The 15,289-nt window shown below is 36.6% G+C and overlaps 1 protein-coding gene across 1 annotated transcript in view; it reads left to right on the plus strand.

The window, feature by feature from the left end:
* The window catches only part of PPP1R42 (protein phosphatase 1 regulatory subunit 42), a 53,164-nt gene that overhangs the window by 17,074 nt on the left and 20,801 nt on the right, over positions 1-15,289 (plus strand). The window lies entirely within an intron of this gene.

A 15,289-nucleotide genomic window follows, 5' to 3' on the forward strand; every position in this document is an offset into this window, starting at 1 on the left:
AACTTTAAGGAACTGAAATTTTACAGAGTACGTTATTTAATCATAATGGAATTAAATTAGGAATAAAAAGGAAAGAGCTTAAAATCTCCAAGTACTTCAAGATTTTAAAATGCACCTTTATTTTTAAAAGATTTTATTTATTTATTAGAGAGAGAGAGAGAAAGCAGGGTAAGGAACAAAGGGAGAGGGACAAGCAAACACTGCACTGAGCACAGAGCTCACACGGGGCTCAATCTCAGGACCCTAAGATCATGATCTGAGCTGAAACAAGAGTTGGACACAACCAACTGAGCTACCCAGGCACCCCTGAAAACACATTTTTAAATGTGGGACAAAGAAAAATATCATAAGGAAAATTAGAAAATATTTGAACTGAGTGAAAATGAAAAAAATCTGAAAATCTGTGGGATGCAGTAGCATAGTGCTTAGAGGGAAATTTATAGCTTTGAATGCCTATGTTATAAAAGAGGGAAAATTATCTAACTTAGCGACTTCAAGAAGCAAGAAAAGTAAATGCAAATTCAGTTCAAAAGAAGGAAATAATAATGGTAACAGCTGAAATTGATATAGAATTATAGACTCATTACAGAAAAATCAATCAAACCAAAAGCTGACTCTTTGAAAATAAAAAGTAATCAATTCCAGGTGAGTTGATAAGAAAACAAAGAGAGAAGACACTACCAATATCAGAAATGAAAAATGCATTGCTATGGTTAAAAAGATAATAAAGGAATGTTGTAATGAACTTTATGCCAATAAAGTTGACAGCTTAGGTAAAATGTAAATCCCCTGAAATACACAAATTAGAAGAAACAGAAATTCTATATAGCTCTGCATCTTTTTTTTTTTAGCTCTGCATCTTTTAAATAAATACTTCTAAACATTTCCACAAAGAAAACTCCAAACGCAGATGGCTTTGTTGATACACTCTATCATACACTTAAGAACCAAATTATACCAATCCTCCACAAGCTCCTTTAGAAAACAGATAAGCAGGAAATACTTCTCAACTCATATTATCAGGCTGACGTTATCCTCCTATTCCCAACTTTACAAGAAAAGAAAATACAATGAATGAAATAGATGAAAACAATATCTTTCATGAACACAGAAACACAAGTCCCTGCCAAAATATTAACAAATAAAACCCAGCAATATATAAAAAGATAATCCATAATGATCAAGTGAGATTTATCCAAAGAATGAAAGATTGGTTTGATATTGGTTTGACAAAAATCAATATAATTTGGGATGCCTAGATGGCTCAGTCAGTTAAGTGCCTGCCTTCTGCTCAGATCATGATCCCAGGGTCCCAAAACTGAGGTGCACATCAGGCGCCTTGCTCAACAGGGAGCCTGCTTCTCCCTCTCCCTCTGCCCCTGCCCTCTGCTCATGCTCTCTCTCTCTCTCTCTCTCTCTGACAAATAAAATCTTAAAAAGAATCAATGTAATTCACCAAACAAAATAAAGGAGAAATATGATCATCTCAACAGAGGAACAAATACATTTTTAAAAATTCAACACCCATTTTGATCTTTTTAAAAATTCTCAGCAAAGAATAAATTGAAGGGAACTAAACATGATAATTGGCATTCATGTAAAATCTATAAATAGCATCATACCTATGAAAGAATAAATGCTTTCCTCCTTGAGACTGAGAATAAAGCAAGGATGTTTGCTCTACTTTATAGCAGAAGTCCTGGCCATGCAATAAGTCAAGAAAATGAAAAAACAGTAAGTTTGGAAAAGAAAAAAATAAAAATATCTTTACCTGCAGACTACATGATTTGACAAATAAGGAATCATAAAAAATCTACAAAAGATATTAGATCTTATAGAATAAACTTAGCAACGCCACAGGAAATAAGGTCAACATGCAAAAATCATTTTTCACACACTAGCATTAAACAACTGGAAAATAGTTGTTTTAAAAATGCCATCGACCATTCATGTCAAAAAACATGCAATACGTAAGGATAAACTTAAAATATGTGCAATATAAAAACTACAAAATACTGTTGGAATAAATTAATGAAGAACTAAATAAATGGAGAGAAATACCATTTTTCATGGATTGGAAGACTATATTCTTAAGATGCTAATTCTTTTTAAATTAATCTATACATTCAACATAATCCCAATCATAATCCCTGCAAAATTTTTTAAAGAAATTGACAAGCTGAGGGGCTCCTGGGTGGCTCAGTGGCTTAAAGCCTCTGCCTTCAGCTCAGGTCATGATCCCAGAGTCCTGGGATCGAGCCCTACATCGGGCTCTCTGGTCAGCAGGGAGCCTACTTCCACCTCTCTCTCTCTCTCTCTGCCTACTTGTGATCTCTGCCTGTCAAATAAATAATAAATAAAAATCTAAAAAAAAAAAGAAATTGACAAGCTGATTCTAAAATTTATGTGATAATGCAAAGGACCTAAAATATTGAAATAATATTGGTAGAAAGAATGATGTTGAAGAACTCTTTCTACCTGATTTCACTACTTTATTGCTACAATAATCAAGACAGTGCATTAGTGACATAGGATGGACATAGAGATCAAGATTTATAAAGAAATCACATGTGTTCAACTGATTTTCTTACACAGGTTCCAAGATAATTCAATGAGAAGGATTAACTTTTCAATAAATGCTGGTGGAACCACTGGATATCAAAATAGAAAAAGTGAACCTTCACCCTTTATATTGTATACAAAACTCACTCAAAGTAGATCATATCTAAATTTAACTGCTAAGATATAAAACCGTTAGATAAAAAAACATAGATTAGACAAAGTTCTTTAAAGAACTCAAACACAAAGAATACAAAAAGCAAGAGCCATAAAAAACCTTAAACTGGAATTCATCAAAATCTATTTTTTTAAAAAAACTTCCATTCTTTGAAAGACCTTAATGAAATGGTAAACCACAGATGGAGAAAAAATATTAGCTATAATACATGTCATGAGCAATTTTTATCCAGAATAAATAAAGAACTTTTGAAACTCTATGATAAGAAGATGAGCAATACATTTAAAAATGGGCTAAAGATTACAACAAACTTTATAAAGGAACATATACTAATGGTAAATTAATACAAGAAAAGATGCTGAGGGCACCTGGGTGGCTCAGTGGGTTAAGCCACTGCCTTTGGCTCAGGTCATGGTCTCAGGGTCCTGGGATCAAGTCCCGCATCGGGCTCTCTGCTCAGCAGGGAGCCTGCTTCTTCCTCTCTCTCTCTCTGCCTGCCTCTCTGCCTACTTGTGATCTCTCTCTGTCAAATAAATAAATAAAATCTTTAAAGAAAAGATGCTGAGATCATCATTCATCAGGAAAAAGTAAATTTAAACCAAAGTGTGATTCAACTACAATGGCTAAAATTAAAGACACTGATAATCTCATTTTTTTTTTTAGTTTTTATTTAAATTTTAATTAACATGCAGTGCAATATTGGTTTCAGAAGCAGATTCAGTGATTCATCACTTAAAACACCCAGTGTTCATCACAAAAGTGTCCTTTTTAATACAGATCACTCTTCTAGCCCATCACCTACCCAACTCATTACATCAACCCTCAGTTTGTACTCTATCATTAAGAGTCTCTTACAGGGTGATGGGCATTAAGGAGGGCACTTTATGTAATGAGTACTGGCTATTATATGCAATTGATTAATCACTAAATTCTACCTCTTAAACTAAAAAAAAAGGGGGGGGAGTGTTTCCTTCTCTCCTTTTTTCCCCCTTCCCTTATGTTTGTCTGCTTTGTTTCTTAAATTCCACATGAGTGAAAGCATACGGTATTTGTCTTTCTCTGACTTACTTCGCTTAGCATAATACACTCTAGCTCCATCCATGTTGTTGCAAATGGCAAGATTTTATTCTTTTTTATTGAATTGAGTCATATTCTATTGTATATAAATATACACCACATCTTCCTTATCCATTAATACCAATTTTTGTGGGTTTTTTCATTTTTTAAATTCAATTAATTAACATAATATATTATTAGTTTCAGAGGTAGAGGTCGGCGATTCATCAGTCTTATATAATACCCAGTGCTCATTACATCACATGCCCTCCTTAATGTCAACCATCAAGTTACCCCATTCCCTCACCCCCCCTTCCAGCAACTCTCAGTTTGTTTCCTATGATTGAGTCTCTTACAGTTTTTTTTTTCCCCTCTCTGATTTCATCTTTTATTTTTCTCTCTTGACCTATGGTCCTGTTTTGTTTCTTAAATTCCACATATGAGGAAATCATATGATAATTGTCTTTCTCTGAATGACTTATTCTGTTTAGTGTAATACCCTCCAGTTCCATCCACATCATTGCAAATGTCAAGATTTCAATTTTTGATGGTTAAGTAGCATTCCATTGTATATATGTATCACATATTCTTTATCTATTCATCTGTTGATGGACATCTGGACTCCTTCCATAGTTTGGCTACTGTGAACATTGCTGCTATAAACACTGGGATGCAGGTATCCCTTTGGATCACTACATTTGAATCTTTGAGGTAAATACCTAGTAGTGCAATTGCTGGGTCATAAGGTAGCTCTATTTTTAACTTCTTGAGGAAACTCCATACTCTTTTTCTGAGTAGCTACACCAGCTTCCATTCTCACTAACAGTGTAGGAGTGTTCCCCTTTCTCTCCATCCTCACCAACATCTTCGTTTCCTGGGTGGTTAATTGTAGCCATTGTGACTGGTATGTAGTGGTATCTCAGTGTGGTTTGGATTTGTATTTCCTTGATGCCAAGTGACGTTGAGCATTTTTTTCATGTGTCTCTTGGCCATTTGTATATCTTCTTTGGAAATATGTCAGTTAATGTCTTCTGTGCATTTCTTTATTGGATTACTTATTCTTTGGGTGTTGAGTTTGATAAGTTCTTTATTGATTTTGGATACTAGCCCTTTATCTGATATCTCACTGCATTCTGTCCATTGTCTTTTGGTTATGCTGACTGTTTCCTTTGTTGTGCAGAAGCTTTTTATTTTGATGAAGTCCCAATAGTTCACTTTTGTCTTTGCTTCTCTTGCCTTTGAGATGTGTTTAGCAAGAAGTTGCTGCAGCCAAAATCACAGGGGCTGCTGCATGTGTTCTCTTCTTCATTCCTGTCTACATTTAGGTCTTTCATCCATTTTGAGTCTATTTTTTTTGTATGGTGTAATAAAATTGTCCAGTTTCATTCTTCTACATGTGGCTGTCCAATTTTCTCAACACCATTTGTTGAAGGCACATTTTCCATTAGATATTCTTTCCTGCTTTGTCCAAGATTAGTTGAGCATAGAGTTCAGGGTCTATTTCTGGGCTCTCTATTCTATTCCATTGATCTACGTGTCTGTTATTCTGCCAGTACTATACCATCTTGATGATTACAGCTTTGTAACAGAGCTTGAAGTCCAGGACTGTGATGCCACCAGCTTTGGTTTTCTTTCTCAACATTCCTGTGGCTATCTGTGGTCTTTTCTGGTTCCATACAAATTTTAGGATTCTTTGTCCCAGCTCTGTGAAAAAAAAGTTGATGGTATTTTGATAGGGATTGCATTGAAAGTATAGACTGTTCTAAGTAGCATGGACATTTTAAAGATATTTGTTCTTCCAATCCATGAGCATTGAACATCTTTCCATTTCTTTCATGAGTGTTCTGTAGTTTTTCAAGTACAAATACTTTGCTTCTTTAATTAGTTTTTTTCCTAGGTATCTTGTGGATTTAGTACAATTGTTAATGGGATTGACTCATTAATTTCTCTCTCTCCTGTCTCATTGTTAGTGTATAGAAATACAACTGATTTCTGAGCATTGATTTTATATCCTGCCACGTGGCATTCCTACATACATTCCTTTATGAGTTCTAACATTTTGGAGTGGAGTCTTTTGGGTTTTTCATGGAGAATATGTCATCTGCAAAGAGTGGAAATTTGACTTTGCCAATTTAGATGGACTTATTTCTTTTTGTTGTCTGATTGCTGAGGCTAGGACTTCTAGTACTATGTTGAACAACAGTGGTGGCAGCGGACATCCCTGCCATGTTCCTGACCTTAGCGGAAAAGCTCTCAATTTTTCCCCATTGAGAATGACATTTGCTGTGCTCTTTTGACATATGGCTTTTATAATACTGAGGTACATACTCTCTATCCCTACACTCTGAAGAGTTTTGATCAAAATAGGATACTTTACTTGGTCAAAAGCTTTTTCTGCATCTATTGAGAGATCATATGGCTCTCATCCTTTCTTTTATTAATATAGTGTATCGTATTGATTAATTTGTGGAGGCTAAACCACCCTTGCAGCCCAGGAATTAAATCCCACTTGGTCATGATGAATACTCCTCTTAATGGGTCGTTGGAACCCCTTGACTAGGATTTTGGTAAGAATTTTGGCATCCATGATCATCAGGGATATTGGTCTGTAATTCTCATTTTTTGTGAGGTCTTTTGTTTTGGGATCAAGGCAACGTTGGCCTTATAGAGTTTGGAAGTTCTCCTTCCATTTCTTTTTTTGAAATGTTTCAGAAGAATAGATATTCATTCTTTTTTAAATGTTTGGTAGAATTCCCCCTAGGAAACCCTGGTCTCTTGTTTGTTGGGAGATTTTTGATTACTGCTTTAATTTCCTTGCTGGTTACGGGTCTGTTCAGGTTTTCTATTTCTTCTTCATTTGGTTTTGAGTTTATAGGTCCTTAGGAATGCATCCATTTCTTTCAGATTGCCTCATTTTTTAGCATATAGTTGCTCATAATATGTTCTTATAACTGTTTGTATTTCTTTGGTGCTGGTCATGATCTGTCCTCTTTCATTCATGATTTTATTTATTTGGGTCCTTTCTCTTTTCTTTTTGATAAGTCTGGTTAGGGGCTTATCAATCTTATTAATTCTTTCAAAGAACCAGCTCTTAGTTTCCTTGATCTGTTTTACTGTTCTTTTGATTTCCATTTCATTGATATCTGCTCTGATCTTTATTAATTTTCTCCTCCTGCTGGGTTTAGGCCTTATTTGCTGTTCTTTCTCTAGCTCCTTTAAGTGTAAGGTTAGGTTGTATATTTGAGATCTTACTTGTTTCTTGAGAAAGGCTTGTATTGTTATATTGTTCCATCTTTGGACTGCCTTTCTGCATTCCAAAGGTTTTGAACAGTTGTGTTTTCATTTTCATTTGTTTCCACGAACTCTTTAAATTCTTCTTCAATTTCCTGGTTGACCCATTCATTCTTTAGTATGATGCTCTTTAGCCTCCATGTATTTGAGTTCTTTCCAAATTCCTCTTGTGATTGAGTTCCAGTTTCAAAGCACTGTGGTCTGAAAATATGCAGGGAATGATCTCGGTCTTTTGGCACTGGTTGAGATCTGATTGGAGACCTAATATGTGATATAGTCTAGAGAATGTTCCAAGTGGACTTGAGAAGAATGTGTATTCTTTTGCTTTAGAATGGAATATATCTGAATATATCTGTGAAGTCCATTTGATCCAATGTGTCATTCAGGGCCCTTGTTTCCTTTCCATTCTGCTTAGATGATCTGTTCAGTGCAGTGAGGGAGGTGTTACAATCCCCTACTACTATTGTATTGTTATCAATGTATTTCTTTAGTTTTGTTACTAATTGGCTTATATAACCGGCTGCTCCCATGTTAGGGGCATAACTATTTACAATTGTTAGATCTCCTTGTTGGATAGATGCTTTAATTATGATATAGTGTCCTTCCTCATATTTTGGTTTAAAACCTAATTAGTCTGATAAAAGGGATGGCCACCAATGCTTTCTTTTGATGTCCATTAGCATAATAAATGGTTTCCCATGTTCTTAATTTCAATCTGAAGGTGTCTTTGTGTCTAAAATGAGTCTCTTGCATACAACATATCGATGGGTCTTGCTTTCTTATTCAATCTCATATCCTATGTCTTTTGATTGGGGCATTTAACCCATTAACATTCAGAGTAAATACTCAAAGATGTGAATTTAGTTACATTGTATTACATGTCAAGTCACTGTTTCTGTATATTGTCTCTGTTCCTTTCTGGTCTATGTTACTTTTGGGCTCACTCTTCACTTAAAGGATCCCTCTTAACATTTCTTGAAGGACCTTTTTAGTGATCACAAATTCTTTTAGTTTCTGTTTGTCCTGGAAGCTTCTTCTTGAAGCTTTGAATGACATCCTTGTTGGATAAAATATTCTTGGCTGCATATTTTTCTCATTTAGTACCTGACTATATCATGGCAGTCCTTTCTGACCTCCTAAGTCTCTGCGGTACATCTGCTGCCAGTCTAATGTTTCTATCCTTATAGGTTATGAACCTCTTGTCCCGAGCTGCTTTCAGGATTTCCTCTTTGTCGCTGAGATTTGCAAGTTTCACTATCATATGTCGAGGTGTTGATCTATTTTTATTGATTTTGAGGGGGTTTTCTGTGTGTTCTGGACTTTAACGCTTGCTTCCTTTCCCAGATTAGGGAAGTTCTCTGCTATGATTTTCTCCAATATACCTTCTGCACCTCTCCCTTCCCCCTTCCCTCTTCTTCTGGGATCCCTATTATTCTAAAATTGTTTCACTTTATGGTATCACTTATCTTGAAATTCTCCCCTTGTGATCCAATAGTTCTTAATCTCTCTTTTTCTCAGTGTCTTTATTCTCCATCCTTTTGTCTTCTATATCACTAATTCTCTCTTCTACCTCATTTATCCTAGTGTTTAGAGCCCCCAGTTTTATTGCATCTCATTAATAGCCTTTTTTATTTTGACTTGATTAGATTTTAGTTCTTCTAACATCTTGTTCCTATCCATACTAATTAGGTCCCTGGCAGTCAGTCCTGCCTCTTGTTCTCTTTTTTTTTTTTTTTTAAGATTTTATTTATTTATCAGAGAGAAAGAGGGAGAGAGAGTGAGCACAGGCAGAGAGAATGGCAGGCAGAGGCAGAGGGAGAAGCAGGCTCCCTGCCGAGCAAAGAGCCCGATGTGGGACTCGATCCCAGGACGCTGGGATCATGACCTGAGCCGAAGGCAGCTGCTTAACCAACTGAGCCACCCAGGCGTCCCTTGTTCTCTTTTTTTGAGGTGAATTTTCTGTCTTGTCATTATTGCAGAAAATGGTTGTTTTTCTATTTGCAAAGTTGCAGCTATTCTTTTTCTTCGATCTCCAGTTGCATTCACAGGTGTGCTGGATGATTTATAGCTATTCAGCTGAATTCCTGGGATCAGATGAAACTAAGGTCTCCTATTCCTCCACCATCTTGGACTATCTCCTCTGACCCCATTAATACCAATTTTTGATTGGATTTGGAGCAACTGGGTTTCTCATTAATTGCTGAGGAAAATCTAAAAGGCACACCTCTTTGAAAAATTGACAATTTCTTATAAAGTTAAATATATACTTTTTATTAATGTAAATAAATATGACTCAGCAAACCCATTTTTAGGTATTTATCTGAGCGAAATAGAAACCCATGTTCACACAAATATCTGTATGAAATTCTTTATAATACTTTTATTTGTAATTTTAGAAACAACCAAGTTGCCCTCAGATGGGAAATAGATAAGAAAAGCTATATTTTGTACCATAGAACATCACCCAACAATAAGAATGAATGAATTGTTATTGATGGACACAACAGCATGGACAAATTAGAAAACATTATACAGAGTGAAATAAAGTAGACAAAAAAGAGTACATACTGTATGACTTCACTTATATGAAACTCTTGAAAAGTAAAAACAAATGTACACAGTACTAATTGTATCAATAGTTGCTGAACAGGAATGCGAAAAGGTTGACTGGAATGGGCCAGGAGTGAATCTTACAGAATAATGAAAATATTTTGTCTTGGTTATAGTGACTGTTATATGAATGTATAGGAGTTAGTATTTTAATGGATGCATATTGTTTTATGCAAATTACAGCTCCATAAGGTTAATCTTAAACTAATATTGGAAAAATTTCCAAAACCAAAGGACATGAATTGCCAGATTGAAACAAGTCTCCCAAATGCCAGCACAGTGGATGGAAAATGATCCATAACCAGGTCCATCCTTAAAAGCTTTTAGGACACCAGGAGTAAAGAGTTCCCAAGGAATTTGACAGAGAAAAAAAAGATAATAATACAAAGAATCAAAATGGAATCAGAATCATCAGACTTTTTTTATCTGGAACACAGTAGAAAAATGCCTCCAAAATTTTGAGATAGAAATATTCTAAACCTAGAATTATATACTCCATTAATTTTCAATCAATTATGAGGTATAAAATATCTTTGAACATGCAAGCTCTCAAAAAAACATGTCCCTTTCTCAGGCACCTCTTAAAGAATGAGTTTCATCTAACCAGGATAGAAAATTAGCAAAAGGGAAGACATAGGATCTAGGAAGCAGGAGAAAGTAAAAAGAAATTCCCAGAATGAATATGAAGGAAATCTGAAGTGAAGTCTTAGAATAGTCTACCAGCCCAGGTTGTAGAAGGCTGAATTGGTGATAAATACATATAAAAATAAGCAAATAATCAACCAATATTTAACTCCAGGGAAAATAAAAAACAGTCATAGTATATTATGTGATTTAACTTTGAATAACATTTAAGTGGGCTTAATTACATAATCAATAAATACTAACCATATCAACAATTTTTTTTTTAAGATTTTATTTATTTATTTGACAGAGAGAAATCACAAGTAGATGGAGAGGCAGGCAGAGAGAGAGAGAGAGAGGGAAGCAGGCTCCCCGCTGAGCAGAGAGCCCGATGCGGGACTCGATCCCAGGACCCTGAGATCATGACCTGAGCCGAAGGCAGCAGCTTAACCCACTGAGCCACCCAGGTGCCCTACCATATCAACAATTTTAATTTAACTCTATTGACAGCATTGGGGAAGGGAAGTTTATTAGGGTTTGGAGTGGTACTTACAAGAATTATATCATCATGTTCCATAGGAGGAATTCAGTAGATAATTATCTAAGATTTAAAAATCAATAAATAACAGCTGTTCTTTAGTAATGTAGAGGTTAGTATGTGTAGGAATAGCTGTAGAAACTGAAAGTGGTTTTTTATAAGTCCTCAGTTTCTCTTTAAGTTTTGTTATAAACCTTACAGTCTTTTTTTTATTTAAAGATTTTATTTATTTATTTGACAGAGAGAGAGAGAGATCACAAGTAGGCAGAGCCACAGGCAGAGAGAGAGGGGGAAACAGGCTCCCTGCTGAGCAGAGAGCCCGATGCGGGTCTCGATCCCAGGACCCTGAGATCATGACCTGAGCCAGAGGCAGAGGCTTAACCCACTGAGCCACCCAGACACCCCATGATCTTACTTTTTAACAGTGTTGATTGCATTGCTTTGATTTTAAAAAATCCAATTTAAAAATGAGTGAATGACTGGTAAGGAATACCTTGTTAACAGAATTCTGTTATCATATATCACCATATCTCTCATTAGACCGAGAGCATTTAAGAGCGAGGAATTTTTGTTATTTCAGAATTCCCTAGAGTTCAGCCCAGTGAGTGCCTGGCCCATAACAGGCACCTACTGTGTGATTACAGAATGAATGAATAATCAGAAAATAAAAAATATTCAACCATCTGAAGAACGAATATAAACCATTCAGCAAGTTCCAGAGGTTGGACTATGACAAAAGTTGCTTTTTCCTCCCATAAAGAGAAGATACCCAGGAAGTAAGGATAAATTTCAAGTTCTTTTACTTCTAGCAAAAAAGACAAGCAATTTAAAGTGCCCTGAATATCTTCTTGGAAGAGTGAATATAGACTTGACCAGGGTTCATTTAAAATGTGCTCTTGTGTTGTTGGTGGAAATGCAACATGGTATAGCCCCTCTGGAAAACAGTATGGAGGTTCCTCTTTCAAAATGTTAAAAACAGAACTACCCAACATTGGTAGATGACAATCAACAACAGCCAAATTATGGAAGGAGACCAAAGGTCCATCAACTGATGAATGGATAAAGAAGATGTGGTATATGTACACAATGGAATATTAATCAGAGATGAAAAAGAATGCAATTGCTATTTGCAACAACATGGATAGAATTTGAGTGTATTTCACTAAGTAAAACTAGTCAGAGAAAGACAAATGTATGATTTTACTCATGTGGAATTTAAGAAACAAAACAAGATGAACACAGGGGAAGGGAAGGAAAAATAAAATAAGATTTAAAACAGAGAGGGAGGCAAACCATAAGAGACTTTTAAGTCTAGAGAACAAACTGAGGGTTGCTGGAGGAGAGGTGGGTGGCTGCATGGGCTAAATGGGTGATGGGCATTAGGAGGGCACTTGGGAGGATGAGCACTGGGTGTTACATCTAAATGATACATTACTAAACTCCTGAAACCAGTACTACACTATTGTTAACTTACTTAAATTTAAATTAAAAATGATAATAACAATTAAAAAATAAAACATACTCTTTGTGGTCCATTTCAAATCAACTTCTAATGACTTAGTAAAAGGACATGTTGAAGTTTAGCTACAGAATATTAACTTGTTTCTTGGAATGTATTATTGGGGTCAGTATCTCCATTTTTTTTTTTTTGCTTTTATTTTTCCATTCTTTATACTCACTGACTGAAGCTGCCCTAAAGCTGCAGACATCAAACCCTGCGCCATGGGAAAGAAAGCTCAATGTGCCACACATAAGGTCGTTGACATCCTTCCTCAAAGTCTTCAACAACAGACAGCTTTGTGCCATGGGGAAAAAGAAGTAGATATCATTAGAGACTCCTAACAAAATCCCTACAATTACCCAAGGCTCTTAGCACTTAGAGCAACTGCTTTTATATGGACATCCATAGGTTCCTTGTACACAGCTAACAAAAAAATACATGAAATGTGAAAAAAAGAAAAATAACTATCCCTAAGGATAGTTAAATAACTTCAACTCTTCCAATTAAGATTCAGGTTTGAGCAATGAGAAAGATAGTTAAGAAAAATTAAAAGGAAAAGATATAACCACAACAAAAATTCTGGCAGGGCAACTTAAAGTCTTTGAGCTCTCTGGAAGGAATAAGAAAAGGAAAAAGAAAAAAAATTTGATCACTGGCAAAAATAGTTATTCTCAAATGATGCCCATGCCCTAGCCTTCTGTGGATACTAGGGCCACAGGGGAGTGGCTACGGTAGAGGTGGAGGCACAGGATACAGACCTGGAAGAAGCTTCCTCCTATTTGGGATTTTCCCTTTCTTCTCCCTTCTACAGACCCACAGCTGCCAAAACTCCTCCTTCCAAGATCCTCTAACCCTGCCCTCATTTCTCCTATTCCTTAGTTCAAAAATGGTCCAGGGCAAAGATTTGGGGCAAGGGAGGTGGAGGGAGGAGGGGGAAGGGTGGCAGAGGAGTAGAGGAGTTAACAGAATAACAGAGAAGAAATCCAGTCTTTTCTTCTTTCTACGTCTGTGGCCTCTCTCATCAGCAAATTTTTCAAAGTGGCTTTATGTAAGTTATCCTTTATAATTTCTGTCCTGTCCTTCTAATGTCAGATCCATTGATTCATGCATGCATTCATTCATGTCTTCTTATCCATTCATTCAAAACACCTACCATCTGGCAGTGCTTGCTATGGGGGAGACAATAGTGAACAAAAGGTAGATATAATCCCTGGCCTCAAAGAGCTCTCAACCTTTAGAGAAAGAAAAACAATAAGCACATAATCACCTAAAAATAAATGTAAAACTGCACCTCTGGCAAATACTACAAAGAAAATATATGTGACTCTGAGAACCTCCAAACAGGGGGATTTGCCTTAGTTACAGAGCTCAGTGAAAGCTTCCCTCAGGAAGGGATTGCTAAACTGGGTTCTGAGAGAATAGAAGGGTTTACCAGGTAAAGAATAGCATGTACAAAGGCCCCAGAGCAGATGAGAGTTTGGCCAAGATGAGAACAGAAAGCAGAGAGAGTGAAGGTGGAGCACACTACATATAGAGGCTGATGGGTAGATGGGCCACATAGGTCATGATAGAGAGTTTTGTCTTTAATCTAAGAACACTGCTGAATCACTGAAGGTGTTTGAGCAGGGGGTAAAGTAGTAATAAAGTAGCACTTTCTTTTAAGATTTTATTATTTATTTGACACAGAGAGATCACAAGTAAGCAGTCAAGCTGAGAGAGGGGGGAAGCAGACTCCCTGTTGAGCAGAGAGCTCGATGTGGGGCTTGATCCCAGGATTCTGAGATCAAAGGCAGAGACTTAACCTACTGAGCCACCCAGGTGCCCCCAAAGAGTAGCATTTTGAAAAGACCAGCATAGCTACAGTGTGGAGAATAGCTTGGAAGAGGCCAGACTAGTTAAGAAGTGAGACATGGTAGAAACTTGAATAGAGCTGGAGTAGAGATGAAGTAAGTAGACGCTCTGGAGAGCTGTTTGGAAATCAAGTGTACAGAACTTGGTGGTGAGTTAGATATACAGAGCATCGAAGAAGGAGAGGTCAAGAATGATTCTCTGGCTTCTGCCTTGCACAACACGAACTCAAAAATCAGGTTCAGTGGAGAGGGAGAAGATGATGAGTTTTGGTCATATAGAGTTTGAGGTGGGGGCGCCTGGGTGGCTCAGTGGGTTAAGCTGCTGCCTTCGGCTCAGGTCATGATCTCAGGGTCCTGGGATCGAGTCCCGCATCGGGCTCTCTGCTCAGCAGGGAGCCTGCTTCCTCCTCTCTCTCTCTCTCTGCCTGCCTGCCTCTCTGCCTACTTGTGATCTCTCTCAGATGAATAAATAAAATCTTAAAAAAAATAGAGTTTGAGGTGCCTTTGTAGTCTTCTGGACAAAATATTAAATAGACAATTGGATATATAAAGCCAGAGCCCATGGACAGAAGAATATGGGTGTCTTTAAGATGTTGGTTATGTGATCACTTAAATGGCCATCATGAATGATATTATCTAGATATGGGAGGAAGAGTATTTGGTGAAATGCCCAATGTAGTTTCCCATAAAATATGGTTCTTCCTGTCATGTACAGATGACCCCTCCTTCCTCAGTGTAACAGATGTTTTATTATTTTCATCAATGTGGCTATTCTTTTTCTGTAAAGGGTATACACATAAATGGAGATCATGGTGTATTAGACAATTGTTTTTCTAGCCATGATTTTACAGTCTGCTGTGGTCCAGGGAAGAAAAACAAGTTTGAAATAAATAAATGTAGATTCTAGAAAAGGAAGCAAGTGAATTGATCCCTGAACATCTGCCACAGGGACAATGTCCTTGGAGAGGCTTTATAACATTGTCGCTGCACAGCTATTCTTTGGGCTTTTTCTCAATTAAATAGGTTGTTTCCATGGGTCATTTCAGGTAACAGTCCACTGGGTATAGCTCTTTTTTATGAAA

Source organism: Neovison vison, chromosome 4 (assembly GCF_020171115.1).
Source record: "Neovison vison isolate M4711 chromosome 4, ASM_NN_V1, whole genome shotgun sequence".
Lineage (NCBI taxonomy): Eukaryota > Metazoa > Chordata > Mammalia > Carnivora > Mustelidae > Neogale > Neogale vison.